The sequence below is a fragment of the Panthera pardus genome, unplaced genomic scaffold, assembly GCF_024362965.1.
Source record: "Panthera pardus isolate Hobbes unplaced genomic scaffold, ASM2436296v1 HiC_scaffold_3, whole genome shotgun sequence".
NCBI lineage: Eukaryota > Metazoa > Chordata > Mammalia > Carnivora > Felidae > Panthera > Panthera pardus.
Window position 1 is genome coordinate 229,789 of NW_026526876.1, and position 15,090 is coordinate 244,878.

Genomic DNA, 15,090 nt, shown 5'->3' on the forward strand with positions numbered 1-15,090 from the left:
GGCACAGGGCACAGCTCACCGTACTCGCTCAAGAGCTAATCGTGGAAAGCATGAATGGCGCCGAAATCCTGACATCCCCACAGCCTGCACACTAATACTTGACCGGTGAGACCTCTCCGAGAAGGGAAGGGAGGGGCCTGGGAGAAAAGAGATGCCAGGGGCTGGTCCTGAGGATGGGGTGGCACCGGGATTCCCAGGTCCTGTCACACCCTGCTTCCACGAGGCCACAGTCAAGGCCGCTAGGAAATCCCGCTTTTGAGCTCCCTACCTGCCCCCAGATCCCCACGCCCTGCAACCACCTCTGCCCTCCACGTGACCCAGACAGGCCTCACACTCTCTGGGCCTTGCCAAGCTCTAGTCCCGTGAAGGGATGGGGCGTGAAGGGATGGGGCCAGCTCCCCCCGGCCATCCCCAGTCCTCCTCAGGCCCCCACAGGCCCGAGTGGAAGCCTGGCCTGGCCTTGGCCCGGAACCAAGAGCCCAGAGGCATAGGGTCGGGGGCAGGAGGCAGGCGGCTGCTACCACCCAGAACGCCAGCTGCTGGCAGTGATTTATTTTTGCTTTAAGTGCTGGAGAATTGCAGGGCTGCAGCCGCCAGCTCAGGGGGCTCAGGCTGCAGCTGGAAGGAGAGGGAGGTGGGCAGGAGGTGGGGGCCGCACAGCCCCTCCCTGACCTCTCTTGCCCTCAGCCTGTCAGAGTCTCCATGACACACACACACACACACACACACACACGCACACACGCGCGCGCGCGCACACACACACACACACACACACGCACACACACGCGCGCGCGCACACACACACACACACACACAGCTCAGGACCTCCCTATCTCCACACGCTCCCTCCTCCCCGCCCCAGCTCTCCTAAGTAAGTCTCAGAACAGCTGCAAGGAGGCTCTAGGGGGCAGAGAGTCTCGACCACGACCCCCCACCTTGCTTCTGAGACATTTCACCACTTCTGGCTGGGGCTGTCCCTCTCTGGCCTCAGCCGGCTCACTCCCACCTTGGGATGTCATATTCACCCTTCCTCCAGGACACCCACTCACAGGTCAGAGGCTGATGACAGTCACAGGCAATCTGGAGATAGCTCTGGTTTTCATTATGACCTGATCCCTTTTCTGCCCGGAGGGTGGGCCTCAAGAGACAGTGCCCTGCCCTGGGGCACATCTGGCTAAATGGCCGCTGGGCACCTGGGGTTGCTGAGCAGCCCTGGCCAAGGCCCAGCCCCTCGGGAACCTGTCTGGACATCCACAGAAGGAGCGTAAGCCTTAGGTTGGCAGAGGCGATGGGGTGATCTGGGGGAGCCAAGGGGCTGTGCTTTGCCAGCTAGAAGGCTTATAGGTTCTTTTTACAGCTGGAAAGCTGCTGAAGTTGGTAATGGCCAATCTTGAAACATAAAATGTTTCAACCTGGGTGTGGTGCTCAAAAACAGAGACTGTGCAGAGGAGGTAAAACACACCGACACAAAACAAAAGGCCGATGGGCGTGTGAAAGTGTTTAATTGGGCAAGAAATGGAGACGCTGTCCCCTCTGCCACCCCCAGCCCCTGCAGCCGGCCTCCACACATTCTACTGAAGGCCCAAAGATTTATAAACGTGAAGAGAAGCGCTGAGGACCGAGCGGCCCTGACCCTCTGCACCTCAGTTTGCTTAGATCTGCAATGGGAATGTGGTTTCTGCCCCTCACAGGGTGGGGATGGGGGACGCCCTAAGCTGCAAGCAAGCCAAAGGCCAGGAACACGGCAAGGTTCAGAGCTTGAAGCAGATAAGGTCACAGACAAAAAGAGCTCAATGCAGAGTTGGGGCCTGAAATAAATGCCACTTCTCTCCCCCTCACAGACAGATGGCAGGCCAAGGGCTCAGAGGAGAGGTCTGAAAGCTGGCTCTGCCCCCGACAAGCTCCTCAGTTTGGGGACAGTGTTGTCACTTCTCCGAAGCTCGGTTTTCTGATCTGAAGAGTGGGATGATAACTGTGGCTACCACTGCTACTGAGCACACTATCTATCAAGCACCGCACATGGAGGAACCAACCCATTCATGCCCCCACATGTTTATCGAGCATCTACTACACACAGGGTACTGCTGTAGGTGCTGGGGACGTAGCTGGGAACAAATAAGACCAAAACCTCTGCACTTAAGGCACTTATATCCCAGTGGGGGAGACAGACAATAAACAAGATAAGCAAATAAAACATAACATGGTGGATGGCATTAAATTCGACGAGTCGAAAAAAGCAAGAGAGGGAATGTGGGCAAAGGGAGCCCATGGTGTCATCCAGGAGAGGCTTCATGGAGGAGGTGGCCTTTGACAAGACCTGAAGGTGGTGAAGGAGGAGGCTTTGTGGGGATCTGGGGAAGAGTGTTTCAAGCAGAGGGAGCAGCAAGTGCAAATGGCCTGGGGCAGGAGCAGGCCTCAGGTGTTGGAGGCACAGCAAGGAGAAAGGCAGGGCGGCCTGAGGAGAGGAAGACAGTGGGGGGCAGAGAGGGTAGTACTGAAGACCAGACTGTGCAGGGCCCTGTGGACCACAGTGAGGAGTGTGGCTTTTATTCTGAGTTGAGGACACAGGAGGATCCTGAGCCCAAGACCAAGACGAAAGCACCCAGAGTGTGTCAAGTACACAGTAGGTGCTCAAGCAAGCATGGCCACTCTGAAGGCTTTATCTTTGTTCCCTGGCCCTTCCCCAAGCCTGAGTCCCCCAAAGAGACCCAGACCACAGATGATGGAAGGAGGGGGAGGCTTCAGTTGCCCAAGTGGTGGGAGTGCTCAGTCCAGGCTGGTTGAAGGGGGACGGGTCCCTGGCAGGATCCAGGAGGCTGCTCCCACTGACTCTGGGGCAGCATCAATGCACAGCCGGGGTAGACCTGCTCCCCGGGATCACTGAGAAAGGGCCCCCCGCTCCTATCTGGCCGTGTAAATGGAACTCTGTCTGATGTTACAGGGCCGAAGGCCAATTAGGGGGCTGGACCAGGGGTCCCCAAGGTCCCCTCAGCCTCACGCTGCCTCTGCAGCTGCCACTTCAGCAGCTGGGCAGGAAGACCTGCGCTACGGAACATCAGTGGGGGTGGGTGGAGAGAAGGGGTGGAGAAGGGGAGGGGGTACAAGACACACAGCAGGAGCAGGAGGCCTGTGTCTGAGGCCCTCTCCCGCTGCAGCAAACCACTTAGCCTCTCTGGGCCTCAGTTTCCCCACATGTCCAAGGACAGGCTGCACTGGAAGGACAGATTCTCAAGGCTCTGGTGCCACATTCCCCCCCTTCGTGCAGCTCCCTTTCCACACCCCCATTTCTGCTCAGATCCCCCCTACCCAGAAGCACACACGGAAGCTCACGTTTCTACTCCCCCCCTCCCAGGTGTTTTCAGGGGTCCCCCCAGCTGCGACTTTGATCCCACTTCACAGATGATAAACTGAAGACCACGAGGAGAAGTGACTCAGCCCCGCTCACCTTGGCTGTGTGCCCTGAAGCCTCCTCCCAAACAGTGAGATTCTCGAGGGAAGGGGCTGGGTCTCCATTCATTCACCACCAGTTTATTAAGCATCTCCTGTATGCCGGGCACTACACCGGGACCACGGCTGAGGGTGCCAGGGTCTCCACCACTAGAGCTCACGGCCCGCCACAGCTCCCATCATCACAGCGAGGCCTCTGCGGCCAGAGAAAGCAGCCTAGACACAGACCCACCAAACATTTACAGGGCACGCCAGGCCTTCCCTAGGTCCCAGGGATACCGCCACCTGGGCACTGGGATGCCGAGCAGGCACCCTGCAGCCAGCCTGGCACACAAACGCAGCCGGGCAGGGTGCCTGGGGAACAGAGGAGGGTGCAACTCCGTCCCCGGGAGAGCGCCAGGGCTCTGGACCAGAGGGACACAGGTTCCTGTCCCTCCCGGTGCCTCCTTGGGCCTCAGATCTCCTGTCTGTACAATGGAGCTAATGCCACCCTAGGTACTGGCAGACCATTAGGAAATTAAATCAGGTGGCAGAGTGCTGGGCCCTCGGCCAGTGCCCGGCGAGGGCTCCAGTCCCGCCTGCGGCCCGGCTCCTCTGGAAAATCCGCCTGCTTCGTCCAGCCCCGCCCCCACCCCACCCCCAAGGCTCCTCTGAAGCCTCCAACCTCCCTGCCCCGCCTGCGGCCCAGTTTCAAGCCGGCTTTCTTTCTTTTATCTTCGGCCTTTGCTGTCTTCCTATCACGCAGCCAATTCCCCTGGTACAGCCAGCCTGTGGGCCCGAGCCCACACCCACCACACCTTGGAGTGGCCGGCCCAGCCTCCACCCTCCCGCTGCCCACGAGCTGCCTCCCTCTCAGCCTCTTCTCTGTGCCAGCCTATGGCAGGGCTCCAGCTGCAGGCCCCAGGGGAGGGGCAGGTGTGCCCATGTGTCACTCACAGCAAAGCCCTGGCGGGGGCCCAGCACCGCACACCAGGTGCACCTGTCGGAAGGACGGCCCAGCCCAGAGCCAAGAGGCAGCGAGACCAAGAGTGGCCATCGGGTGGGCTCTGAGGGAGCACCAGCAGCCTTCAGCCTGGGGCTGGGCGAGGGCCGCAGGGGTTGCCGGGAGTGACGACGCAGTTGCTTCTGCCCCAGACGTGTGCCAAGGCCGCCGGGTGCCATGCCCGGTGCTGCCAACTGTGGCCCAGGGCACCAGAGGGAACTGTTCACAAGCAGAACCCGTCCCAGTACCGCATAACTGCAGGGAACTGCTGTCATTGTTACTGTTATTACTATCTTCATTGTTGTCACTATTATTTCACTGCTGCAGGGCCACCAATGTTACCTCGTTCTGCTTCAGGAAGACTTGAGGGGAGGGACACTGTGGCCCTGGGACAAGAAGCTTGACAGGGGCAGCCCCCTGGCCTGGGAAGAGCTAGATGATTCTGCTCAAACCCCTGACTCGCTGTGTGGCTTTGGGCAAGACCTTGTCCCTCTCTGGGCATATCTTTCTCGCAGCACAGCACAGCTCACTGAACATCCCTGGATCGGGCAGCAGCCTCCACCACATCCCTTCCTGAGCAGCCTGGAAGCCCTACGGGGGCCTAACGGGGCAGGTGGCCATGATGGGGACAGAGGTCCAGGGGCGGGCCAATAAACCCAGAGCTGCGCCAACACCCAGCATTTACAGAGCACCCCCTACCTATATGCATTCAGCAGCGCACCAGTGGAGAAGAGGGGACCCCTGTCATCTGGCACACTGGAGCGCCCGTTCTTGTCCCCAGGAATGCTCAAGCAAGTCCCTCCTCCTTGCACCCTATTGCCCCTAAGGAGTCTTGACCCCACCTGAAGGGATCCCGTCCAACGTCTCCCTCTTAGAGCTGCCAACCTCCAGTCCCCTGGCCGGAGAGAAGGGACCACCAGAAAGCTGATGGCAGACTTTACTGAAGATTCTCTTTGGGCTCTGAGCACGAGGAGTGGGGTGATTTTCTGAGAACAGAGGAGCGGGGACTTCACAAAAAAAAAAAAAAGACCATAAGCCTCCAGTGGGCCCAAGACTGGGACCTCCTCCCTAACCCTCTGGCCATATGACAGCAGCCTAGGGAGGAAGTCCCTGTTGAGGGGCCACAAAGGAACAACCTAGCAGAAAGTGAGCCTGGGGTCACGCCGAGGCAGCGGGACTGGGCTTACTCGGCACCTAAGGGAGGGGGTCAGGGATAAGGCCGGAGGCTAACGCCTTGTAGGTTCTACCTTCCAGAGGTGGCTACTGATTTCAGCGGCATGTGGGCACCTCCGTGCTCCTGGAAGAGAGCCTGTGAACCTGGGTTCCGGGAGGTAGGTATGGGGGCGGGGGCAGGAGGTCCCCAGCACTTTACCCCAGGGCTCCAACCTGGGCACAGGGAGCAAAGAATAAAGTAGAACGGATCACAGGCAGTGCAACACTCCCAAATGGGTACGCCCCCTAGGAAATGGGCAGCAGGGTGAGGGGCCAGGAGAACCTCCCAGAACAGAAGACCATCTCTAAAGAAACACTTTCCTGTGACCTCCCATTCTAAACACAGGTTTTAAAATATTCACATGACCAGTGCACACTCAATCAGGACCGGCAGCAGAGACATGCGCTGGGGCCTCAACTCCCATGTGAAGCACCCCCCCCACACACACAGGAGCTCCCCACCCCAGGTGCCACTCCAGTGAGCCCCCTGGTTCCCCACGCCGCTTCCCCATAGGGCATCAGGAGCAGAGGTGAGCACCTAGGAGCCACTCCTGCCATGCAACCCTGGGGGCTTCTCAGCTGAGGGGTCATCGCCTCTGCGATCAAGGCCGACTTCTAAAAGCAAAAAGGTGCGGCTGGAGTTGCCGGCTGGCTAGCGGAAAACACCATTTCCAGAATATTTTTACTCCATTAGAGCACGGGAGGTGGGAGTGAGAAAGGACTCCGAGGACCCGCAGATCTAGGGCCTGGAGGCATTTTCGGGCGCTGGTAGACTGCGCCCCCTCTGCACCCCCACTTTAATCCCGGGGTCTCCGGGAAGGTCACGCATAGGATTGATGCCTGGCGCGAAAGTGCCTCCCCACGCTCCCTCCCGAGCCCCCATGTGCGAGTTGGCCAGAGGGGGGCCGAGGGCGCCTCAAAGTTTCCCGGAGCGCCCCCAGGACGAAGGTTAGCAAGGAGCAAAGTTCCCTGGTGGCAGTAGCCGGAGACATGGCAGGGGAAGAAAAGCTCGCAGTCAGCATTTCCTCCGATGGCTCACCAAGGGAGGAAAAAAAACAGAAACGAGAGGAAGAAAAAAACCTCCCGCCCCACCTTCCCTGTTGCAGCACCACCTCGTGCTCGCTCCGGGCCGGGGAGGGGGCCTTCGGGATGCCGGAGTCGGGCCCCCGGGGGGCCGAGCGCCGGGCGGCCGCGCACTTACCTCGGTCAGTGCCCCGGGCGCGGCGCGCTCCGCGTCCTCCGAGCTCCGGGCGGCCGTTCCTGGCCCCGGCAGCCGCCGCGCTGCCTGCATCGCCGCCGCCGCCTCAGGGCAGCCCCCGGGGGCGCTCCATGCCAAGGGGCGCGTCAGTGTGGGGCGCCGATCTCCCCGGTTCAGCCACGGGTCGGGGGCGCGCGCCTGGACGGCGCCCCCGGCCGCGGGGCGCTCGCTCTGGCCGGCGCGGCTGGCGTCCGTCCCTCCGTCCGGCTGGGAGCGCGGCCGGCCCACCCCCTCCCCCGCCGGCTGTTATCTGATCCCGGGCAGGGCCGGGCGCGCTCGTCTCTACGCCCCGGCGCCCCGCGCCTCCCCGCCCGCTCCGGCCGCGCCAGCCCCTCGCCCCCGGCTACCGTTCCCAGGGAGGCGATGGCAGCGGCAAGGCCCGGGGAAGGCGGGGAGAGCGGAATGGAGGGCGAGGAGGCGGCGGGAGGCAGAGGCTCGGCGCGCACCCAGCTCCGCGCCCCGCTGCCACCAGAACCGGGCTCGGCAACTCCTCTAACTCTCCGCCGAGAGCACGCCCGCCCCGCGCCGCGCCGCCGCTGCCCCCGCCCACCCGGGCCCTAGCCTGGCCCAGAGCGCCCCCAGCCCCGGGCCGCCCCCCACACACACACCGCCAGCCACTTGCGCAATGGGGCGCGCGCGCGCACACACAGACACACACACACACACACACAGAGGCATGTCCTCCAGGGACACGCGCACACACAGGTGCATGGCCAGCGCACAGACAGGCAAGGGAATCTTGCACACACGCGTCCACACAGCCTGGTACACAGCTCAGGTGCCAGCATACAAGCATGCAAAATGCATGTCCTGACATGCATGATGGTTCCAAGTGCACAGGTGCATACACACTCACACGTGTGCATGCAGGGGGGTATCTGCACATGTGCATACGTGCACACAGATCCTAGCTTGTACGTCATTCCCATGGAATCCTTTCTTTTTGCACACCAGGCATACACTCTATGCACACTCATATACATACATCATTTCCCCCTCTTTAATAGCATCTCTCTCCTCCCCATCTTGTGCTCTGTTTGGCTTCTCCCATCTCCTTCTTTCTCCTCTGTGCTCCTCCCCCCTACTCCCTCTCTCTCTCTCTCTCTCTCTCTCTCTCTCTGCTGACTTGACCCCCATGTGACCCTCTTCTCTTGCCACCCCAGCAAGGCTCAGGCTCTCTTCCCAGCCTGTCCCCACTCGCCCTACCCTCCCAGCCTCCTGGGGCCTATTGTCTGGGCCTCAGATCTCTCAGCCTCCCGCCGGGCCCAGGCCTTTCATCCTGGCAGACAGACCTGCCCGGCTGGGCCTTGGCCCAGGAAGACCCCATTTTATCACCAGTCTGACCCCTTGTTCAGCCTTGGGGCCACAGAATTGGGCCAAGGAGGCAGGTCTGTGCCCGGAGCACAAGCCTCAAAGGGCTTCCTGGCCCCCTTGGCTTCCAGCTTCCCCTTTAATGTGAAATATAATTATGTGTCTGCACAGCAGGGAGACTGGCTGCAGGATTCTAACCAAGGAGGATGGCTCTCTGGCCACCGCCCAGATTGCTGGCGGCTGAGACAGAGCGGTCTGCAGGCCCCACCAGCCCCAGGCTCCCAGCCCCAGGCTCCAGGCCGCTGGCAGCTGGTAGGTACCACCTGGCCCAACCCACCCAGAGAACTCACCGACCTCAGGCTGTCCAGGGTTTGGATTGCGCCAACTCTATTGACCAGCTGTGGAGGCAAGTCATTTCATCTCTCCGTGCCTCACTATCCCTGTCATCAAGTGGGGAGAGTAACCATTCCTGCCTCATGGAGCCGCAGTGAGGATTAAATGCGTGTAAAATATACCTCAACAGTTGATACGGCTCCTGGCTGGGTGAAACAGCTAACACCGAGTGAGCACTCAAGACGTGTGAGGCTCTGTGCTAAAGACCTGGCTGGAATTATTTTGCTGTCACTGCAACAGGGTAAATACACTCACTGACCCTATTTTACAAGTAAAGGAGCAGAGGCACAGGGAGGCCCATTGTCTGTCACAGGGCTGTTGAAGGTAGTACCAGGACTCAGGGCCCGATCTGTCCCCAGAACAAGAGCCCCTGCCCCCTTGCCTTGACAGCTGCTAAGGGCTGCAGTGGAGAGAAGGGCCACCCCAAGAGAGTCCGGCCCAATGCCCCACTCTGCCCCTAACTGGTACACCGTGCCCTGGTTTTCTCCTCCTCCTCGGAGACCAGCCTCCCAGAGGACCAAAAGCTCTCAGGAAACTTTTCCTCCTTCTCCCTCCAAGCGACCCAGGAGGGAATTGATTCAGCTCCCCACCGCCCCCCCGCCCAGTTTCCCGGAAGACAGAGAGGCCACAGTCCCGCCCCAGGAGGCCACAGTCCCGCCCCAGGTGGAACCGGCCCCAAGGCACTCCTCCCAGGCTCCGCCGCGGGTCCCCAGAGGACCCCGGATGCCCGTCAGCTGGGAGATAGTTCCATCCAAAGCTCATAGCTGGGGAATGGACAGGAACACCTTGGGGCACCTCTGTGCCTAGGATTCTGACAGTTCCTGGGACAAGGGTAACTCCCAAGGTATCTGCAACCCTAGAATGTTCCCTACACAGAGTCCCCACCTAGATCCTCACCAAGCCAGGTCTTATCCCTGGGCCCCAGGCCTCCCCCAGAGCCATTATCGGACCCATTTCACAGAGACAGCAGGTGTCTTTTGCCCCAGGACTTCCGGCAAGGCAAAGAATATCTGGCAAAGGTGAAAGCCTGACTCCCCAGGCCACTGCTTTTAGGCTCCCCTATCCCACCCCCCTACCTGATGGAATGGAATTCAGTTCTTAATCATATCCTAGAAGCGGCTGTTAGCACCCTGACACCCAGGCATTTGCTGGGCAACTTGGGGCACCAGCCTCCCTTTGGTGAACACAACCATGTTCCAGATGCAGGGACCAAGGCAGAGAGGGACAGGGACATACGGGGCTCTTGCTCTAACCAGCTCACATACCTGGCTCCAAGGCTTCCTGGTCTGTAGGCAGAGCCTCCCATGGCCCTATAAGGGCACTGCCCGTAGGGGGTGGGGATCATGCCTCCCTCTAGGGTTGAAGGGGGCCAAGCAGGGCTGCATAGAGATGTGGACACAGCCCTTGCTGAGGTCTCTGTAAAATAAGCCCCTGTCACACGGCCGTGAGAGAAGCCAATGAGATGAACGGGAGTTCAGTGCCCTGCACACAGTAGGAGTTTTAGCAACTTAGGTAACACGCTTTGAGTGTTCCCGGCTTTCCTTCAATCTGAAGTGCTTTCTTTCTGAGGAATGGGGCAGTCCCTCCCCACCTGGGGCGTGGCACGTAATAGCTGTTCAACTAATATTTGCTCATCTCGGCATCCTCAGAGCCACAGCCAGGAGGCCAAAGAGCCCCCCGGCCCATCTGGAATCACTCCTTCATTTGAGGAAAGTGAGACCCAGAGAGGTGAGGTCGATTCCAAGGCCACAAAGCCATGGAAGGGGGTGGCGAGAGCGGGAGGCACCCCCCCAGGCTGGGGTTTGCTGGTCGGGGTGGGCAGCAGGCACAGAACTGACAGTTCTTTTAATATTCACGTCTTCATATACCAACGCCGATGCATTTGCGTCAGGCATAAATTGATCATTGGTTGAGATGTGAAAAACAGACTGTCCCTCACCAGTTCAGCTGCACCAGGGCTCCCCAGAATCCTCCTGGGGGCTGCCTCCTCCCAGGAGCCTGCCCAGCTTTCTCCTGCCACACCTAGACCTCAGCCCGGCCCCAAGCCCCATGTCAGGAGACCCTTGAAACATAAAATGGGCTCACGGGCTGCCTCGTTTAACCCTGCCCAGGGCAGGTGTGAGAACCAAAGCCCCAGAGGCCCACGACCTGCCACCCGCACCTCACCTACGCTCCACGGCTTCCCGGTTCCAGACACACCAGCCAGCCAGCCGGGCTCTTGGATGCCACCCACCAGCTTGATTCTGTCCCTAGGCTCCCTTCCCCAAGCCGCTCTTCCTTCAGAGGCAGCTCGGGGGGGGGGGGGCCCAGCAGAGTCTCCCATCTCCTGTTTACCACCATCCCCCGTTTTACCTTCCTCGTGTCTGGCCACTCTCTGAGACTTCTTGTTTACTACTGGTCTCCTCCGAGGCTTGTCAGTTCACGAGGGCAGGGACTACGTCTGCCCGGAGCGTTCACGGCCCAGGGCCTGGCACACAGTGGGTGTGCAGTAAGTGCCTGCAAAATGAGAATGAATGGACACAGGATGGAAAGACCCAGACAATCACAGGTTGTCTCTCAGCAGAAGCCTTGCCTCCTCCTCCAGGCAGGTGGCCAGGGTCCAGGGCTCACCCTGCCTCTCACTGCAACCCCTGAGAAGGGAGAAAGACCTGTGCCTAGCTGATCCAGGATATGCATTTCTTATGGGATGCATAAAGCCCTTGACTGGAAGTCAAGAGGCACAGGATTGCATTCTGCTGGGGCCAGGGGAGGAGAGAGCCCGGACCACCTGGGCAGTGAGCAGCAGAGCAGAGCCTGGACCTGGGAGTCCTACCTTCAGCTCAGTCTCCTCCCTCAGTGCCTTTAATCCCCAAGACAAAATGATAATAACAATGATGGTAACAATGGCTGCCACTGACTATACATTTGGCCTGTGCTATGCTTTGGGTTAAATGCCCACCTGCGTGAACTTATCATGAAGGATCATGGTGTTATTACTCCAGTTTCTAAGCAGATAGATGCCACTCCCGTTGGAGAGGAAGACATGATGCCCAGACAGGTCAAAGGAAGGGATCGCCTGGGGTGGTTGTGAGCTGCTCGTGTGCAGAGGTGTGCAAGCCAAGACAGGTGGCCCTTCCTCTGGGGCGCTAGGGAGGGGTGGTGATGCCTGCCAGGGAGGTCAAGGAAGTGACTACCCTGCGCCCTCGCAGCCACACGCCGGTCGGGCCCCGGGCTGACCCTGCAGCATTGATTTGAGGAAAGCAGAGCTTCAGCAACGAACGGGTGGCGGCCCTGCAAACAGGACACTGAGTCCCTCCCACCCGTCAGGAAGCAGGCATTGATCCGCTCAGCCTGGCTGACTTATTCCCCTCTTGCACAGGCTGTGACACTGGCCCTGGTCACCCCGGTCCCTCCTCTCTGCCTTCCATGGAGCTGCAGCCGTCAGGAGAACGCGCTAATGGAGGCCAGGGAGGTAGAGCCCGTGACTCTGGGCCACGCTTGTCCGGTGTCTTCTGGGCATCGGACCGTTTCTGTCCCGGCTACCAGACTTTAGAGGCATCGGTGGTCCACGTCCTCCCGTGGTTGGGGCCCCTCTTCTGGGAACCTTTCTCTTGGGGGACCCGCCCACCCAAACCCCCACCTCTCTGCCACGTGCTTCTTCTTGGAGGCTGGGACCATCCCCAGGGCCCGAGGTGAGCAAGCCACCCAGGCCTGGCTGTGAGCTTTACTGTGATTGGTTGAGGAGAGACATGTGATTGAAGTCAGCCAATGAGAACTGACCCTAGGACTTTGGCTGGATAAGCTGGAAAAGGAGCTCTAGCTCCCTGGGGCCCCTGGGGACCCCTTTGCCCCTATGTGGCTGAGCCACCTGAGAGAGGACCCACCCAGAGGAAACCAGAGCTGATCTATTGAGCGAAAAAAGATTCCCGACAGGCTTCTTTGAGGCTCTTAGATCCACCCCTGGATTTTTGAGTTCTGAATAATCCCTCTTCTGATTTAAGAGATTTTTGAGATGGAGCCTAATACTCATCTCCTTGCCCTGGAGGGGCTGCCTGTGGACATGGTGGGTGAAAGACCAGCAAGGCCTCCAAAATGTCCCTCAAACTTTCTGAAGCTCTTTCCTCCTCTCTAACATGGGGTCCTTCCTAGCCACAGCTCTGCCACATGGGGCATAAACCCTGAGGTGCAGGCCAGGGTGTTTTCTCTCTCCCCTAAAGGGACAGAAGGTGGACAAGGCCTGCAGGCCCCAGTATGACAAGAATAAAGGGCAATAAAGGGAGGGAGGGAAGTCGCTTCAGCCTCTCAGAGTTAAAAATAGCTTCCCCCAAGGAGGCCTCCCTGCTGGGATAATCCGGCCAATTACCCAGGCCCCCTCCACCCTGGTGGGCACTGCCAGCCTCCTCTCTGTGCACCCCCCCCCATTGCAGTCACCACGTGGGGCCATCTCTCCCTGCCCCCATGACTAGCCCCCCTTACCCTCAGCAAGGGAGCCCGGCTTGAGGCCTCCGACTCAGTTTCCTCTTCTCTGAATTGGGCCTGACTCTGAAACAGAAAGAGATCTGTAAGGCCTGACAATGGAGAGTTTATTGGCCAAGTGTCCCCTCCCACCCTGCCACAAAAAGAACCAAGAGGCAGAATAGGGTCTATTACATGATCCTATTTATGTTAAGAAAAACGACAGATATTTTTGCATCTGCAAAGCAAAAAAAAAAAAAAAAAAATCTGAAACCTTGGAAATGAAACTGCTGCTCGTGTGTCCTAGGAGGGGGGCCTTTTTCCGCATTCGCTTTTGTGGGGAGGCAAATGTCTACACCGGCTTCCTGAGTGCTCTGGACTCAGACCCACCTGGGTGGGGGGGGGGGGAGTCCCTCCCTGCAGCAGGAGCTCAGCCTCTGTTCTGAGGAAAGACAGTAGTTTACAAGTGTGGGACACAAGGGCTCATGGTACCTCGTCAGGGCTGTTTTGTTGGAATTTTGTATAGAAAGCATTTATTGCTTCAACAATTTTTTTTTAAGTTAAATTATCTTGTCAGTGTAATAAAGCCTGACAACCCAGCAACAGGATGGACAAGGCTTCCCGGGATCCTGAGGTCCATTCCCAGGAGTCAACCGGGGCCAGAAGTTCCTATTTAAAGAGCACCCACATCCTGGGCCGTTCTCAGGGATGGGGAGAGGGGTGGGGAGACTGGATTCCTGGAGCCTCAGCTCTTGGCTTCTCCCTCCAAGCCTTGGTTTCCTCAGCTGCACAATGGGCATGACACTCGCCTAGTAACGTGCCCAGCGCCTAGGAGGCCCCCAGTTATTCATTGGCTAAGTGATGGACGATGCAGATCTCCAGGGGGACAGCTCCCCAAAAGCATCCAGCACAGCAACAGACACACAGCAGATGCTCATGAAGAGACCTGCTCCCTGGATGCCCCACCCTCTTAAACCAGGTCCCACACCTCCTCCAGGCATCCACAGCCTCCTGGGCTCCCCCCACCCCCATACCTCTCCTGAGCCATTGTGCCTCTCCAATCCTGCCTCTCCCTCAGATCGGGGGCTCCTCGGGGGCAGAAGGGGCTTCTCTCTCTCTCCCCAGGCGAGTCCCACTTCTGACCCCCGAGTCTCCCTCTCGATCCACATCAGCACCACTTCCCTGGCTGCAACCTAAACCCTGACATTTCAACCACAGTCTGGTGACAGCTGGCCAAGTTCAGCGGATACACCCCTTTATCCCAGGAATTCCACATCTTGGAATTTATCCCACTGATATGCTTGCACGCGGGTGCCCAAATGTACTTCCAAAGTTACTCACCTTGCGATAGCAACAGGCTGCACGGTATCCCCAGGGAAGGAAAACACAAGGTAGCACATCAGTGGCGGGGGGTTGGGGGGGCAGTGCACAGCTATGGGAGAGCAAGGACCCAGACTCCATGAGGACAGAGGTCTGAAAGCACTTAGAAGACGCTCAAGAAATATTTGTCGATTGAATCTAACGGGGAAAGTTCTTTAAGACAGAGTGGAAAAGCATGATGCAGAAGAGAGGGGATGGATGCCATCACTGGAATTTTTATTTTTAAGCAGGAGACACATACGTGCACACACGTACACACACACACACACACACACACGCACACACACACACGCAGGTGTTTCGTAGAATGTTCTGGAAAGAGACATCAGGAAGGAGGTGAACTGTTCTCCGTAAGTCTGTTGTATCTTTCTTTATACCATGCTCAAAGAGTCCCTGTGGCTCCCCAGATTAATCAATTTTTAAAATAGCCCAAAGCTGAGGGAAAAGGGAGGCTTCCCCCTTCTGGGGCTCCCCGTTGCCCTGCGAGACTGGTCCAGAAAGCTGTCCTGAACAACTCCCTTCAATTTTTCCATGCTGACGAGCTCCTTCCTGCTCCGGACTCCCCGTGGAGCTGCCCGACCCCATCCTGTCTGTGGTGATTAATAAACACTCTGTGATAACCTGAATCTCACAGAAGCTCCTCGGGGACAGCCTTGCCCGGTGCGCATGGACC

At 58.7% G+C, this 15,090-nt stretch overlaps 1 protein-coding gene across 4 annotated transcripts in view; it reads right to left on the minus strand.

Annotated features, from left to right (window-relative positions):
• Nucleotides 1-7,411, minus strand: part of KCNJ12 (potassium inwardly rectifying channel subfamily J member 12) — a 44,982-nt gene extending 37,571 nt beyond the window's left edge. For 2 of the 4 annotated variants that reach the window (XM_019413217.2, XM_019413221.2), the window contains exon 1: nt 6,843-7,411. The gene's annotated coding sequence lies outside the window, so the exon portion shown is untranslated. Of the gene's footprint in view, nt 1-4,383; nt 4,406-6,842 lie in introns of those variants that run through there. The other 2 variants (XM_019413219.2, XM_019413218.2) reach the window with 2 other exon arrangements.
• Between the last annotated feature and the right edge of the window lie 7,679 nt (nt 7,412-15,090).